The sequence below is a fragment of the Rattus norvegicus genome, chromosome 2 (genome assembly GCF_036323735.1).
Source record: "Rattus norvegicus strain BN/NHsdMcwi chromosome 2, GRCr8, whole genome shotgun sequence".
Taxonomy (NCBI): Eukaryota; Metazoa; Chordata; class Mammalia; order Rodentia; family Muridae; genus Rattus; species Rattus norvegicus.
The window spans coordinates 29788640-29805329 of NC_086020.1; the positions used below are offsets into that span (position 1 = coordinate 29788640).

Here is a 16690-nt window from a genome sequence, read left to right on the forward strand (position 1 = left end):
TCTCAAGCATAAGAAAGATGAATGAATTCTAACATACCCAAGAACATAGTATAGAGTGAGGGAAGCAATCTACCAATGAAGGCTCACACACCGTGTCATTAATAAACATTTCTGAAATAAATTAGGTGGTGCGTATTTTCCTTAGAGGTCACAAGTACCAAGACACAGGGGTGAAACATTCCATCAGTCCCTGCTTGTCTCTGGCAGAGGAGGAAGGAGAGATGATAAGTCAGGAAGCAGCCTGAAGGAAGCTGAGTCCTCTCAGGAAAACTGGCTGTGTCTTCTAAGTTACTAGACTTCTATTTCTCATCCTCTCTGACTCTTTCCCTTCTCTCCCTCACTCCCTTCCTCTCTCCCTCCCTCCTTCCTTCCCTTAGGCGGGCATACGTTCTTTTTATATATTATTTAGCTGGTTCCTAATTAGGCCCTTTGGCATAACAAACATAGAAGTAAGGATAGTAAAATATTAAGACTGACATCCATATGATCTCTTGCATTAAAATCCCAACATCACATTAGGAATGTGTATCAATTTGCTATTTCTATATAATAAACTAACCAAGACTTTACAGCTTACTTATTATCCCACATCTCTATGGGTCAGTTATCTGGGTCAGGTTCAACTGGAGTCTCTCCTTGGGGGTCTCCTATGGCTGAAATCAAAGAGTCAGGCATTCTTGGGCTCTTCCTGCAGTAGGGCCTGGTTCATTGTTCCTAGGGTAGAAGAATACTGTCCTTAGAGTTGTCTAGGTTCTTGGATGTCTTGAGACTATTAGGTGGAGGGCATTTTCGGCTCCTACAAGCCAGCCTGCATCTTTCTGCCTGTGACTGTCTCTAGAACACAGCCGTTGGTATTGTTGGGGCCAGCAGGACTGCTGTAGCTTAAACTCATTCTGCATTGCTGCATCTCCAACCATTGGTCCTTCTTTCAGGTAGCCTCATCTGATGTGATCACATTCATCGGGGATAACCTTAATTTTGTTTAATACAAAGCAACTGATTAGGGATGTGAATTATATCTGGAAAAAAAATCCCTGTGGCATGTAATGGTAACATTCATCAATTCTTCCTAAACGTCGGAGTAAAGGTTTATAAAAAGCACATTTCACTCCAGAACAAGACTATCAGGGTCAGTTCAGAATTCTACCTATGGCTATGCTCCCTTCCTAGCTCCCTTATTTCCTCTCAGGTACAAAATATATTGGGCCAGTGAGATGGCTCTGTTGGCAAAGGTGCTTGACACCAAACCTGATGACCTGAGTTCAAACCCTGGGACCCACAAAGTATAGGGAGAACTGACTCCCTCTGACTTCCATATATGTGCTGTGGCATGTACAGGTCCGCCCACATAAACACATGCATAAAATAAAGGAAATAAAATATAATAAAATTTAAAATACATACACATATATATATATGTCCACCTTTCCAAGATTTCCTAGGAGTATCACACCAGCAAAGTATTATTAATTTGATAGCTTGACTCTCACCATCTCAAAGTAAAATCTCTTCATAAGAAGTATCTCAGTCCAGAGCGCATGAGGCTCCCAGTACAAGCAGGAACTCAGGGCTACAGTTTAACTAGGCTCTCATACTTCATTGCCTCCTATTTGTTGTATGTAATTTCATTTAATGGTAGATTGCTGCTGCGTGCCCAGCTTTTACGGGCAAGATAACATCTAGGGTCCAGTGGTAAGACTCAGATTTCAAAATCGCTTGACCTATAAGCAGTTAGCTTTCTGCAGGATCTAGTAGCAAGCCAAGACACTATTTCTCAAAAGGATAATATGCACTATAGAGGACGTGAACTTAACTTCCCGTCTTTAAAAAGGTGTTCCACATCTATTGGTACCTGAAAGAGACTCTGATGGACACTTTGAGTGCCATGGTCATTAGCATCAAGTTCATGAGGCCTATGTGAAAGAGAAACCTGTAAAACACATTTATCACTTATGGTCTAGATTCATTTCTGTGGTGCTAAAACACTATGAAAATCAACTTGGGGGGGGGGGATCAGGTTTATTCTTGCTTATGATTCTAGGTTACAGCCCATTATCAAGGGCAGGTCAAGACAGGAATTTAAAACAGCTAGTCACATTATATCCACAGTTAAAACCAGAGAGAAACAATATTTTCATGCTTATTTCTTTACTTGTTCTCATAGATTTGCCCAATTTTATATCGTTTAGGACACTCTTCTAGGGAATGGCATCACCCACAGTAGACAAGGCCTTCTCACATCGGTTAATTAAGTCAGTCCCACATCATAAACAACCCAAGTTAACCTTCACGACTTACTCAAAGGTGCCAGATAATATATAAAAAGCAAACACCCTGTGTGCTGACTAGTTTTTTTAACGTCAACTTGACACAAAAGAGTCATTTTGGAAGAGGGAACCTTGACTGAGAAAATTCCTATACCAGATTGGCTTGTTGGCAAGGCTGTGGTGCATTTTCTTAATTGATAGTGTGGGAGGATCTAGCTGACTGTGGACGGTGTCACCCCTAGACTGGTGGTCCTGAGTTCTATAAGAAAGCAGGTTGAGAAAGCCACAAGGAACAGGGAAGTAAGCAGCACTCTCCTTGGGCTTAGCTTCAGCTTCAGCCTCCGGGTTCTTGCCCTGACTTTCCTCACTGATGGACTGTGATGTGGAACAGAAAACTGAAACAAACCCTTTCCTCCCCAAGTTGCTTTTGACTATGGTGTTTATTATAGCAATAGAAAAGTAATTAAGACACTCCTACCCCCACCCCCGATCCTCACAAAATAAAAATAAAAAATAAAACAATAAGAACAACATCCCCAAAAACTAGATGATTCAGGAAAAATAAGAGCCTTGTACCTTGCTTCTTGTCTCAATGTCCATAAGAAATTCAGTCTATAGGATGATAAACTAGCTTCACTCCATAAGTCGAATAGATCTTTAGTTCCCAGTAGAAATGGGTAGTTGAAAACTCAGTTTAAATTATGACGATAAAAATTTTAAATGGAAATCTTCCCAGTTACTTAGCAAACAGATCTGCTTAACACAAGCCCATGTTCCTCATCCTCCAGATCTAAGCTGCCTGCCTGCCTTTCCAAGGAACCTAGATACCAGGTGACAACCACAGTTAGCATTCTGGGACAGTGTGATGTTTCATGGAATCCAAGACAGTCAAGATTTCTACTAATTTTAGCAGGATATAACTATGAGGCAAGACGAAGAGGAACTGCAGGTCCCACCAAACAAGAGTAAAGAGTTTCTGGCAGCCCTCAGTGATTAGGAAAAAAGCATCTTTCATGTCAATAGCCATAGACCAATAGGGGCTCTGTCACTAACCTTTCCTCACTAGGAGAAAATGTAAACCTCCTCCAGGGTCCTTATGCAAACCCAGGTACAATTCCACCAAATTTTACCCTAGGGAACAAATGAACTTATTAGCCCTTTACAGAGCAGTCAGTGAGGTGTTACAGGAAGGAACATGGATGTCCCTACAGCAGCCACAGGAGAAACTCTGTACCCGGCATGGACGATGACTCTTCATAGCTGCTTAGTGGGAGGGCTTTTTATCATAAAAGGATATTGAATTTTGTCAGAGATCTTTTCTGCAGCAGTTGAAATGATCATGTGATTTCTGATCTTAGGTCCATTTGCAAGATAAATTATGTTTATTGTTTGTACGTGTTGAAAATACTTCAAATAAAGTCAAATTGACCATGATCTTTTGCACGTTCTCTTGAATATGGTTTACAAGTATTTCTACTAGGAATTTTCATGTCTTGGGCCATTGGGGAGATCAACCTATATTTTTAATTTTTTTTGTTAGATCTTTATCTCATTTTGATAACAGGGTAATACAGGCTTCATTAAATTGCTTGGAGCCCTGCCCCCTCCTGGCAATGGACAAAGACACCCCTTGTTGGTGGTGGTGTTGTACTTATCAGTCAGGGGCAGAGAGGATGGCGGTCCTTTGTTCATCCTAGCTTGATGCCTGGTTTGGTGGCCAAAGCTGTCATATGCCTAGGACTCATAAAAACCAAATCAAATCAGATCAAAACCAGGCACCCAGGAGGAGGAAGACAGACAGAGACCAGTGGATCGCCATGCCACCCACAGACCTGCCCTTCAGTGCCTAGCACAGATGGGCCACAGACACCTGCTTGCTGCCCTGTCAGCATAGATGGAGGATGTCATGTCATGCAAGGACCCACCAGCCTTGTGGCCAGCCAGCAGTGGGAGCCATCGCAGTGTGCAAGTATGTGGCAGTCAGATGGGAGAGAAAGAGAAGAGGTGCAGCTTGAATATTAAGAAGAGAGATGGAACTGGAGACTCGATGGTAGACAGGAGTACCCTGTTTGAGAGTCCCACCACATGAAGCCATGTTGAGGTCCCAGCCTGAGCTGCCACTGAGGACCATGTCAGAGTTCATGGCTATGCAGAGGTCATGGTCAATGTCCAAGGCTCATATCACCACTTGAGAACAGTTTAATGTTCCTTGTCGGGGCAGCCACCAGGGTCCAAGTAAATGTCCAGGGGCTGTGCATAACTAGCCCCACCCATGACTGGATGCAGCACTCTGGAGAGTTTGTCCCATCTTTCACCGGTGGCAGCACTAGGGAGAGTGACCCTGCACCTTTCCTAGGCAGCACAGCTGACATTGGTAGTAGGAATGTGGGTTAGCTGGCCCCAGGGGTCTGAGGATGGGAGAGATGACTTCACTATTCATCTGCCATTGATGGCAAGGTCACATATGATGATGACAATGATGATGACAAAGAGGACAATGACGATGATGATGATGTATGCATGTACGAGTGCCTTTGTGTGTCCCAACACCTCTCACCTCTGGCAGTCACGGAAGCTGCCCACGTGGTCATGAGCTCAGGAGAGCTAGCCCTGACCCTCACCAGCCGCAGAACCCAGGAGGGCAGACCCCCTACCTCACCTGGACAGCACAGCAGAGTTGACCTTGGTAGCAGGGACATAGGTGAGTTGGCCCTGCCATCGTCTTCCATGAAGTGGCCTGAATGCAGTTATGATGCCTTCCCATTTGCCCCTCACCACCTGCTGGTAGTGTATAGATAAGCTATTGATTTATGCAAATTGATTCTGTATCCTGCTACATTGCAGAATTTGTCTACCATTTCTAGAAGGTTTCTGCGCTCTCTCTCTCTCTCTCTCTCTCTCTCTCTCTCTCTCTCTCTCTCTCTCTCTCCCCCTCTGTAAAAATTTATCCTAAAGTGGGGATAGTTTGGCTTCTGTCTCTATTTGTATCCCATTAACTTCCTTTTCTTACCTTACTGCTCTTACCTTATTCCTTGAGCACAATATAGAAGAGATGTGGGGATAGTGGACATCCTGTCTCAGTCTCGACTTCAATGGGATCGCTTCAAGCTTTTCTCCATTTAAGATGATGTTATCTGTGTGCTCCTCATATGTAGCTTTTATTGTATGTATGTATGTATGTATGTATGTATGTATGTATGTATGTATGTATGTATGTATGTTCCTTCTACCCTACACTGTCTAGGACTGTTATCATGAAGGCATGGTAGATTGGGTAAAAGGCTTTTCCTGCACGTATTGGAATGGCCATCTGATCTTTGTCTTTGCGTTTCATTATGTAGCTCATTACATTTATTGGCTTAAATGTGTTGAACCATCACTGATTGCATTTGAGGATAATGCCAACTTGGTTATGGTGAATAATGTTTTTGATGTATGTCTGTATTCTTCCTGTTTGCATTTTTATTGAGCATTTTTGAGTTTATATTCATCAGGGACATTGGCATGTAGGGTTTTTTGTTTGATTGTTTGTTTGTATGTTTGTTGTGATTGCTTTACCTGCAGCTGAATGGAATGTGTATTGTTTGATGTTTGGGTGGAATAATTTGTAGATATCAAATGATTGATGCACAACACCAAATAATTCTGATGTTTATCTATTTATATTTTGTTCAGATAATCTGTCTATTGGGAAAACGGGATATTGAAATTATCTAATATTAGTGTATTGATGTTGCTTTATATCTTTAAATCCATTTTTTTTAAAAAATGAAATTGAGTGTCCCAGAGGTTTGTGCGTAGGTGTTTAGAATATTAATGTCTTCTCAGTTAGCTGTTCCCTTGATCAGAGTGAAGCATCCATCTTTATCTCTGGTTAATTTTAGTTTGAAGTCCATTTTCTCAGATATTAGAACACTGATGCCTGCTTGCTTCCTGGTCCCATTTGATTGGAGTACTTTTGTCCACTCTTTTATTCTAAGGTGGTGCCTATCTTTAAAACTAAGATAAAACTAAATCTTTTAGACAACAGATACATGGATTTTGTTTTTTGATCCATTCAGTCAGTCTGTGACTTTTGATTGGAGAATTAAGGTCATGGTTATTTAAAGTTATTATTAAAATGTGCATGTTAATTGTGGTCATTGTATTGTTGATTTTGGTATTGATTGTGTTCTAAGTACTTTCTGTTTTAATAATTATGGTTACTTATTCCTTTCCATAGTCTCTGTGCGATGCTTATTCTCCTGTTCAGAACAAAATATTTCTTGCTGTACTTTCTTTAGGTCTTGTTGTTGAACTCAAAATTTGTTGGTCTCTTTACATCATGGAAAGTTTTTCTTTTTCTTTCAATGATGGCAGATAGTTTTGCTGGGTATAGTAGTCTAGCCTGGCTACCATAGTCTTTTAGGAGTTGGAATGCTTGTTCCAGGCTCTTCTGCCTTTCAATGTTTCCATTGAGAAATTAGCTTTTATTCTGTTGGGTTTATCTTTATATGTAACTTGTGTTTTTTCTCTTCAAACTTTTAATATACTTTGTTTTATATGCTTAGGGGTCTCACACTTCCTATATGTTCCTTTTGTACTTAAAATGTTTCTATACCTTGGTTATTTGGTTTAGATCTTCTAATTTATCACTGAGTTGTGATATTCTGTTTTCTGCTTGATTCATTCTACTTGTAAGGCTTTTCTTTGAGTTTTCTAGTTAAGCTATTGGGTCTTTCAATCTGATCCTCATTTCAACTTGAGTCCTCATCAATGTTTTTTTCTCCTGATTGAATTTTGTTCTCAAGGTTTGGGTTGTCCTCATCATTTCCATCAGCTTTGTGTTTTCTTGGGTGTCATTCAGGTGTTTATCCTCCTTAATTTTATTATTTCTTTGTGTCTTCTTTAAACTCACTGAATTTATTGATCAGCTTTATAACTGTTCTTTTAAATTCTGTGTCCTGGGGCTCATTTAGGCAATTCTCACTGGCAAACATTTCTATAGGACAGGTAGATATTGGAGAAAAAGTCCCAGCTTGCCCTCTCATATTGTTGATATTCTTAAAAGGAGATCTGGGCATATGGACTTATTTTATTGTTTCTAAGTCTGGTATGGACAGAGCAATTTGGAACAGAAGAGAAGATTGTGGGTAGTTGGGGCTAGAGATGTTGGACCTAGAAAATGACTTGGATGAAATAAATCAGGTGGACAGAGGGAACTTGGCTGGTATACCAGATGTACCTCCTGGTCCAAGCCTGGAGTATGGAGGTATGTCTGATAGGATGTAAAGTTGAATATGGTATGGGAGGGGCCTGTGGGTTGGGGGATAGGTAGACAGGGTTCTGGTAAAAGCATAAGAATAGTTGAAGTTCAAGCAGGAGATACCATACTAGGGTGGAGGCACTGGATGTGGGACCCAGGGTAACCTGGCAAGCTAGGGAGGGTGAATGGATAATGAGAGTCAGGGACACCCAGTGGACTAGACCTTAGAGAAGGATATAGGAGATCAAGCTGGGTGGGATTGTTGGGTGCTGACACTTAGGACACAGTTCCTTTTGGGAAAGGCTTGGTAGAAGGTTTAGAACATGTGTCCATGTTTGTGCTGCTGTAGTTTCCTTTCTCAAAGGAAGCTAGCCCATACCTCTACCCAGGAGTTCTGAGCTATGAACTCGATTTGGTTTGGGAAGTAGAAGAGAAGTTGTGATGTCCCATTACAGTGACACAAATCAGAGGGCTGGTCGCCAGACCTGTAGTTTTTCCTAAAGGAATATGTTACTAGACCGTCTCTATATTCTATTCCTGCATATAGGTTGAATACCCTGACTATTGAAATCTGAAATGTGAAGTGCTCCAAAGTTAAACAGTTCACAACCAACCTTACATAACAGGCCATAGACTAATAGCACATTAATAAATTATACAGCATCACCCACAGACTATGTATGTTATATATGTGCATAAATAGGAATATTGTTCAGATTTATATTATATGAGTTTCTTGGCTGGTAATGAAGCTAAGGTTATAAAAAAGGTGGACATGGTGGGGCCTGATGCAGTGGGGAAAGGAAAAATGAAAATTATTCAGGGTCAAGCTTGAAGAATGTATCTAAAAATTAAGTGTGTAAGGGGTTCTGGCACTTTCTCGGGATGCCAGAGATTGCCGAGAGAGCGAGCTGAGAATATTACAAATTGAGCTGAATCCTATTGTTGTCATGTCCATCCAGGGCGCAGTGCTTTTTTTTTTTTTTTTTTTTTTTTTTGGTTCTTTTTTTCGGAGCTGGGGACCGAACCCAGGGCCTTGCGCTTCCTAGGCAAGCGCTCTACCACTGAGCTAAATCCCCAACCCCGCAGTGCTTTTTAAAAGATGAGTCTGTGTTCATATTGGTTGATGTGGGTCCCTGGAAGTTTACGGTTGCCTGACGTGGATTTGCTCAGAGATGTCTACTCTAAGCTGGATTCTGACTTAAGCTCTTTGAACCCAGTCTTTAATTCTCCAACACAGGCTGTTGCACACTCAACTGTTGCAGCTAAACTGTTACTCCTCTTAAAATACGCTGTGTCGGAAATCAAGAAAACGCTTTGTAAAGGGGATCTTAGGCAGGACGCTTCCAGTTACATAATCACTGCAAGTATGTCGTGGCTTTTACCTCCTGTTCTTTCACAAGGGCTCAGTCAGTGTCAGCGGGACACAGTCATCCCAAGGCTTGGGTGGAAGGAGACACTTCTACTTTTGTGTTGCTGGTAGAGTTTGGGTTCACTGTGATAACTGACCGAGGCTCGTTTCCCATCAGCTGCCTGCAGAAGGCTTTCTTTGATCCCTTGCCACATGAGTCTTCCATGGGGCATTGCGTAACAGAGCACTGGTGCCGTCAGAGAGCACAGGCAGCACTGCAAACGACGTAGCCCCGGTAAGAAAGAGTCGGCTCGCAAACGTGGCACGCTTATCCTTTTGCATTAATTCACCCAGGAGACAGACCCTTCAGGCAGGTTCCACTCACTTGCCATGGAGGGCATATTCAAGGGCAGGGACATTAGGATCCATATGGGTGTTCAGAACAGTCCACCTAGCTGCACGCTCTCGCACCTGTAATTCCTGTAATTCCAGGACTCAGGAGGTTGAAGAAGAAAGGTCATGAGTTTGAGGCTATCCTGGGCTACATGGTGAGTTCCAGGCCAGTAATGGATATACAGGGAGACTTGTGTTTAAAAAAAAAAAAACAAAGCAAAAAGAAACAAAGAGTCCATCACTCTGAGCAGGAAGATTTTGGTACTACACTCCTTACCATGCATCAGTATTGATGAGTGACTGTTGCCAATAGCTGATTATAAGGAACTGACAGAAAATAAATAATCAGAATATCAGGTTTCATTTTGTAAAAATAATACTAATTATCAAACTCCTGAGTGAATTGCTCTTGGTCATGCCTCACTCTTATAAAGGCTAAAGACTGTGATTACCATTCAGATATGCCCAATGTGTTCAATATTTTTACTCTAAACATTATTTTGCCATACCTATATGCTTTATGTACTTTGAAGTCAATATTGCCTGTTTCTTCTATGACAGGCCCCATTTCAACAATTTTGTGTACAGAATGAGGCTTTTACCTGTCAATATACAGCGTGCAATAACCTCTCTAAATAATCCATACATTAAAATAGAGTTAACCTCTCTAAATAATCCATACATTAAACTATGGAGTTAGGTTGTGCAAATCAGTCTGTTTCTACAAAGGAAAAGACTTCTCTATTCTCTTATGAGAAAAAATATTGAAAATTTTGATTCTTTTCTTTATCCTCATCATCCAAAAAAACAATGGTTCTCATATTTTTCTAATAAATTTGCTATATTGTTTTAAGCATGTAGCTTTTGCCTATGACGTGTGCACACACGTGTGCACTCTCATATGCATTTATATTGAAATAGGAAGGGAGAGAATGGCTTTGCCTGGTTCTGAAATATTCTTGTCGAGACAGTTCTATCAGTGTGACGTGTCTTTCAACCCACCCCTTAGCTTTTCCCAAGAAAAATGAAATGACCCAATAACTTGATAGGACAAGCAAGCATAAACTGGCTATAATCAATACTCCTTTACTTACACGCAGAGGCCGCCCATCAGAAGCATAAATAATGTTTTCTGCAATCCACATGCTTCTTTCAGGAGAGCTTGGAAAGAGTGTGTGGATGTGGTAGGTTCAATTTGTGCCCCTTTTAAATTCTGTAATTCTTTGTGTGGTATCCCTTTGGCAGTAAACATAAACCTTTTTTTTTTTCAATATTAGATTTATCACCAGAAAAATCTGGCACTGAGCCAGGGTTATAGCTCTGTTCTTAAGTGTCTGCTTAACAGAAGACCCTGGGTTTGGTCCCCAGCACCACGAAATAGGGGTGTTTATATGTGCTAACTGGTTTTCTGACATCTTTCTAAGTCTTACTCTTTAAATATTCAGAATATGATCAAAGAAATCAAGAATATCTTTTGTTGAGCTTCTCCAAATGCCTCTGTGAAGTTTTTGTTGTTGCTGTTGTGTTTCATTTGTTTTGGTCTCACAGTCATCTTGGGTGGGGGGAAGGGTAGTCAGAAATGCATATTCAATTCGTAGGGGATAAAAATGTCGATTTGAAGGGTTACGTTCATGATCTAATAGATATGGCCTTTTGTTTCCCCATAGAACTAGACAGGCAGTAACTAGTCAGAGGGAGAAGTCCGAATGATTACCAGAGAACTCTGCTGGGGAGAGCTAGGACTGGAAGTACCAGGTCAGTGCCATGATGCTATGACTCTCTCCTCTCTATTCAACATGGGTTGTGACCTGTATTGCTGAAGAACACATTTTAAATAAAACAATAGAAAAACCCTGGGATTGGATAGATCCCTGAATTAATTTCTTCCCGCTCTGCAGGCTCTGACCTGGTACATTCTACTTGTAAGTCCCCAAATAAAGGAATTTGTAGAGAACATTCAGAAGATGCTTGGGTAATACCAGAACTTTGTTTCTTTTGTTTTTATATTTATGTGTATGAAATGTCTTCCCACATATATGTATGTTCACCATATGCAAGCCTGGTGCTCAAGGAGGTGAGAAGAGAGAATTGGTTTTCTTGAGACTGGAGTTAACTAGAGCTAGAGAGATGGCTCAGTGGTTAAGAGCACCGACTGCTCTTCCAGAGGTCCTGAGTTCAAATCCCAGCAACCACATGGTGGCTCTCAACCATCTGTAATGAGATCTGATGCCCTCTACTGGTGTGTCTGAAGACAGCTATAGTATACTTGTATTCAATTAATTAATTGATCAATTAAAACAACTGCAGTTACAGATGGTTTTGAGCCGCCACGTGTATATGGTAAACTGAGCGCCAGCGCTCTGCAAGAGCAGCACGTGCTCTTAATCATCGAGCTGTCTCAGCAGCCCTGTTTACTTATTCCTAAAACAATACATCAGTGACAGATTTTAAAATAGTATGTAGTATTGGGGTTCAGAAAAGAATGTTTCATGTGTCTCCGTGGCCTTTATGTGTCCTCTAGACTCTTCTTTGTTTCTCTCCTAAAGGACAGTAAAGTACACTCTTGATCTGCTGAGTCCTCACCTGCTTCGGCCTGCCAGAGCCCTTTCACTTCAAAAGGTCTTAATCTGGCAGCCCTGAGCTTCAAAAGACAGGAGCTTCAAAGTGGGGTTTAGTCACTGTTCCTACCCCTAGGGAAACCTAGTCCCCTCTCCCTTACTACCTCTGATTTGGAGCAAGTTGCTTAACTTCCCTTAGCCCCTTTCCTCATCTGCAAAGTCACGTGATGTGCTTTACAGTGTACCTCACAACGGTGTCGTAAGATGCGTGTAAAGTAACTGACAGGTCAGTTGGTGCTCAGTACATCTGTAACTGTGTCTTAGAACTTCTGTAATCTAGTCATTCAACCTTTAAACAAGCAATGTTTGCACTCGTTGCCTCAGTTTCTTCAAGATAGCCTATGCAGAGCCAGAGCCAGAGCCAGAGCCAGAGCCAGAGCCAGAGCCAGAGCCAGAGCCAGAGCCAGAGCCAGAGCCAGAGCCAGAGGGATAAGCTAGTTTATTCCAGGTTCAAGGACAGCCCTGATGGGTGGAGTATAGAGTCTTGAGTGAACACATTTTTATTTGAAAAACAAACAAACAAACAAACCCTCAGCCTAAGGAATTGGGGCTTTAGAACTTGGTCAGAAAGGATCTAGCTTCTTGAGAAGAGGTTGTTCGAAGTCTGCAAATACGCTAACCTAACCATACCTGAGGAATTATGGGAGAAGGGTAAAGGAACAGAGAGGTCTGACTGACTTCATCTTCACTCTCCCTAATCTGTAAAACTCAACTAAGGTGAAAGGATAGCTCCAAGTGTGGGTCAAAGACACTCCAGCTGTGGTTGTCACATCTGTACAGTTAACAGCAGGAGGCTGAGAAGTCCTCAGAAATCTGAATTGTAGCCATGCAGTGGTAGACAATGTTAAGATTGTCCTGGGACTCTTCAGCCTACATCCAAGGCAGGCAAAGGCACCCCACATAATATTCTGCATCATTTGAAAGGGATTCAAACAGACGGAGAATAATCCCCACCGTTTGCCAGAGGGAGTTAAGTGCTCCTAGCTAAAGCCAACCAGCCTTTCTCCTACCTGGCGTGACTTGAGAAAAGGTGGGTTTCACCATTAGCCAACAGCAGATGAAAACAGGTACAAACCACCTCACCATGCTCCTTTCTTTATCGCGCTGAAATCTGTCTCGCAGGCATCTCACAGATGTGCAAATCTATGTTGCAATGGAAACTTGGACGTTTGCCTTCACTCTTACCTGAATAAGTGTAGAAGTGGAATTATCTAAATTGTTATTGTCTTCATCAGTTTTCTCCACGTTTTCTTAAACTGTTTGAAGATTTAAAAAAAAAAAAGTCACATGGAATGCTTGTGCAAACCACAAAGGAATTCCTCTCCTCAACCCCTAACGCCCCGTGCTGAATTAGGATTTACTGGGGGAGGAAAGATAATTCCATATTTTTAGGTGCTTTCCTCAGATCCAATCTTTGTAACTTGATCAAAGGGGTTTTTCAAAGCTACAGAGACAAAGAGACACCAGAAACCCAATAGAATCACTCTAGAAAAATATTACCTCCCCTACCTTCACCCTCTCTCAAAGACTCAAAATTACACGCAGTCATATCATGTCTTAATATGGGAGGAGAGGGAGAAAGATTGTGTCTATTCTACTTTGGTCTCAGGCTGGGATTGCCCCATATCTCTTACATTTTTACTTGAATAAAAAAATCTAGTTGATAATTTCCAAATGGATCACTTAAACCACTATTTCTTTTGGACTTCGGGCACGTGACTGCCACAAGTCCCTACCCTTGAAAAGGTCAAATGCAGGGATATATATTAGGGTATCTATAAGTATATTTACTTCAGAATAAATGGGAAAACGAACCTTCGTTATTTGGAGCCATTGCTTAAAACAAAACAAAACCTTCCCCAACCTTTTCGGTCCGACATGACCAGGATCCAGTGTAAAACTGTAATAGTCAAACCTTGAATTAGAAGAATATCACACAGACCCCCCCCCCGATTCTCATATTTTCTTCTATCTCTTGCAGATACATCTTAGTTTTATATCTAATGGTGACTACACCCATGCTGAGGTAGAAGTGGGTCATGCTGAAATTGGCAGGCCTTGGACTGGGGATTGCTCAATAGCAGAGTATGTGTGAGAAGTCTGGTCCCTACAGCTAGAAGAGAATGAGAAGAGAGAAAGAGCAGGGCTTAGCGTAGCCAAAGATATGCCAGGGGAGCAGTTGTTTAATGGGTACAGTCCTCTGTCCTCTTCCCAGAGGCCGGCTGAACAGATCTAAGAAGAGGTTTGAGTCATTTTCATTTTTAACAAAGCACCCAATGATTTTGGCACCCGCGATCAGTGCATCAGACCAGGAAAATAGTAACCTGAATGTCCATAGGCATATAAGCAGAAAGACCAGAGGAATTCTCTAGGAACTAAATTCTTAATTTTCAACAAGTCCTTGTAGTTAAAACCCTTTTTAATACTTTCTGTGGATTAATAAAACTGCCCAGAGTGTGAGGATACCCTCTCATCACAAGCATGGATGAAGACATGCTCCAGTCACGACCACTATAAATAACCCGTGCCTCGGGGAACAGCATGCTAAGCAGAACGAGATGTGGGGAGCGATAGATGAGCCTGATTAGCCATCGCTGTTCTCAGTCAGGTCAGAAGGGTAGCACTCCCAAAAGAAATGTCTGCGATTAGTTCAAACAAAGTCTTTTATTTGTGCAAATGACTGTACTATAATTGCCACAGTCCTTCCTGTCTGTGTAATTAGATAGTACAGCTCACTTTTCCAGTTAGGTAGGAGATACCTCTCTCTGCCATTCCTGGTGTTGCAATACTAGGCCCATTATTATATTATCATGTGGTTGTGGGAAGGGATATGGTTGAGACAAGATGTTATTCAAGGCTAGTTTCTGACTCCATTATATATCCAAGAATGACTTTGAACTCCTGGTGCTCTTGACCCCACTTCCCCAGTGCTTCGATTATAAGTGTGCATCGCCCGCCATGCCTGGCTCAATGTTAGGCCCATTAAAAGGCTTCTCTTGAGTAATCTTTTCTTGCTGGCTTTTGATCTTTATCATTAGTAGATGTCCCTAAAGTGGGCTGACCTAGTAACACAAAGAGAAGATGGCAGACACAGCGATGAAGGGTTGGCAGCAGTGACAGTGGTTGCCATAGCAAAAAAAAAAAAAAAAAAAAAAAGGAACTAAAGAGCTCCAGAGAGCCACCAAGGCAGCAAGCACAGTTGGCAGAGACAAAGATAAGACACTCTAGGCTCTGGTCACTAAAAGAGTTCCTGGAAACTGGCATGTCTTAAGAGTCAAGTGTCCTACATCCTAACCCTGGAAGACACAATGATAGCTGCTGTTAAAGGTAAAAGGTCTCAACACCCCATGCTGTAATGTTAGAGCACTAGTATCTAAGCCGAGGGTCTGAACACTTGAGACCTATTCAGGAACTATAACTATAACACTGCCTCTTGTTACCTGCCGTCTCCATTCACTGCTGCTGGAAACCAGGCACTGAAGAGTCAGCTGCTTCTGCGACAGCTGGTGGTTAAAGTCCAGCATTGTTTGCCTCCAGCCTGAGTGCCTAAAGCTATAACTCTGACTTCTAAAGGCTAGTGCAGCGGGCCTCCAGCTCTCGGGACATGATGCTTTAAGCCTCTGGGTTTGCAGGTCCAGCCCCATTCCTTATGCACTAAAGGGCCCAGGATTGCCTACACTGAATAGCTCCATGTCAACTTATGATTTGTATCTGAGTAGAGCAAAAAGAGGCCACCCTATGGCTGGTAATAGTTTGTCCCCCAAGTGGTAGGACTATCAAGTATCTAGATTGCAGTTACTAAGTCATGGGGTAGCACCTTTGGTTGTGGTTATTATCCATCTCTCAGGAGAAGTTTAGTGTGTTCGAGGCTGGATTTACTGCTTCCAGAGTGGATTGCTAATGAGCTATCTCACCGTCCTGTTGCCTGGGTCTCTTCTGTATGCATGAGCTTGTCAACCTCACATGTATGGTGTGTGAGGATGAAACCCTTCACTAATATCCATGTTATCACCATGTAATGATGCAGCCTGATCTTGAACTTCACTGCTTGCCGAGCTGTGAGCCCAAATGTATCTATAATGTAGGCTTTATTGATCTTTCTGCAAGTAAAAACATTTTTATAAATAACTGATTATACCTCTATGTATAATACCTGGTTATGCAATCTATGGAGATTGCATGGACAGGAGCAATCATATCTAATTCCAGATGAAGAGGTTATAGAACAGAAGACTTAGAGAAAGCCACTAAGAAGGTCAAGAAATAATGTAATGAGGTTGAAGTGCCTGGCTCTCAGGCCATCCCTACTTCATTCTGGAATGATAGTGAGGAAACCTTCTCTTATATCTTACAGAACAGAACTCAACTTCTCTCTAGAAATGGACTCTTGGCTTTTAAGAAGAGCACTGCCATGATTATTTTGTTCCCCCTTCTAAGTGTGATTGAAGCATCAACATTTGGTCCTTTCTTCTTGTTGAGCTTCATATGGTCTGTGAGTTGTATCATGGTTATTCTGAAAATTTTGGCTACTATTCACTTATCAGTGAGTACATCTCATGTATGTCCTTTTGGGTCTGGGTTACCTTAATCAGGATGATATTTTCTGCAAAATTCATGATGTCCTTGCTTTTCAATAGCAGAATAGTATTCTGTTGTATAAATGAACCACATTTTCTGTATCCATTCTTTGGTTGAGAATCATCTGAATTGTTTCCAGCTTCTGGCTATTATAAATAAGGCTGCTATGAATATAGCGGCACACACGTTCTTGTGGTATGGTGGAGCATCTTTTGGGTACATGCCCAGAAGTAGTATA

The 16690-nt window shown here is 41.7% G+C and overlaps 1 protein-coding gene across 6 annotated transcripts in view; it reads left to right on the forward strand.

Moving 5' to 3' along the window:
* Window positions 1–5242: 5242 nt before the first annotated feature.
* Window positions 5243–16690, forward strand: part of Ankrd31 (ankyrin repeat domain 31) — a 193740-nt gene continuing 182292 nt past the window's right edge. For 4 of the 6 annotated variants that reach the window (XM_063282675.1, XM_039103464.2, XM_063282678.1 and 1 more), the window contains exons 1-2: window positions 9168–9411; window positions 10924–11011. The gene's annotated coding sequence lies outside the window, so the exon portion shown is untranslated. The other 2 variants (XM_063282676.1, XM_039103463.2) reach the window with 2 other exon arrangements.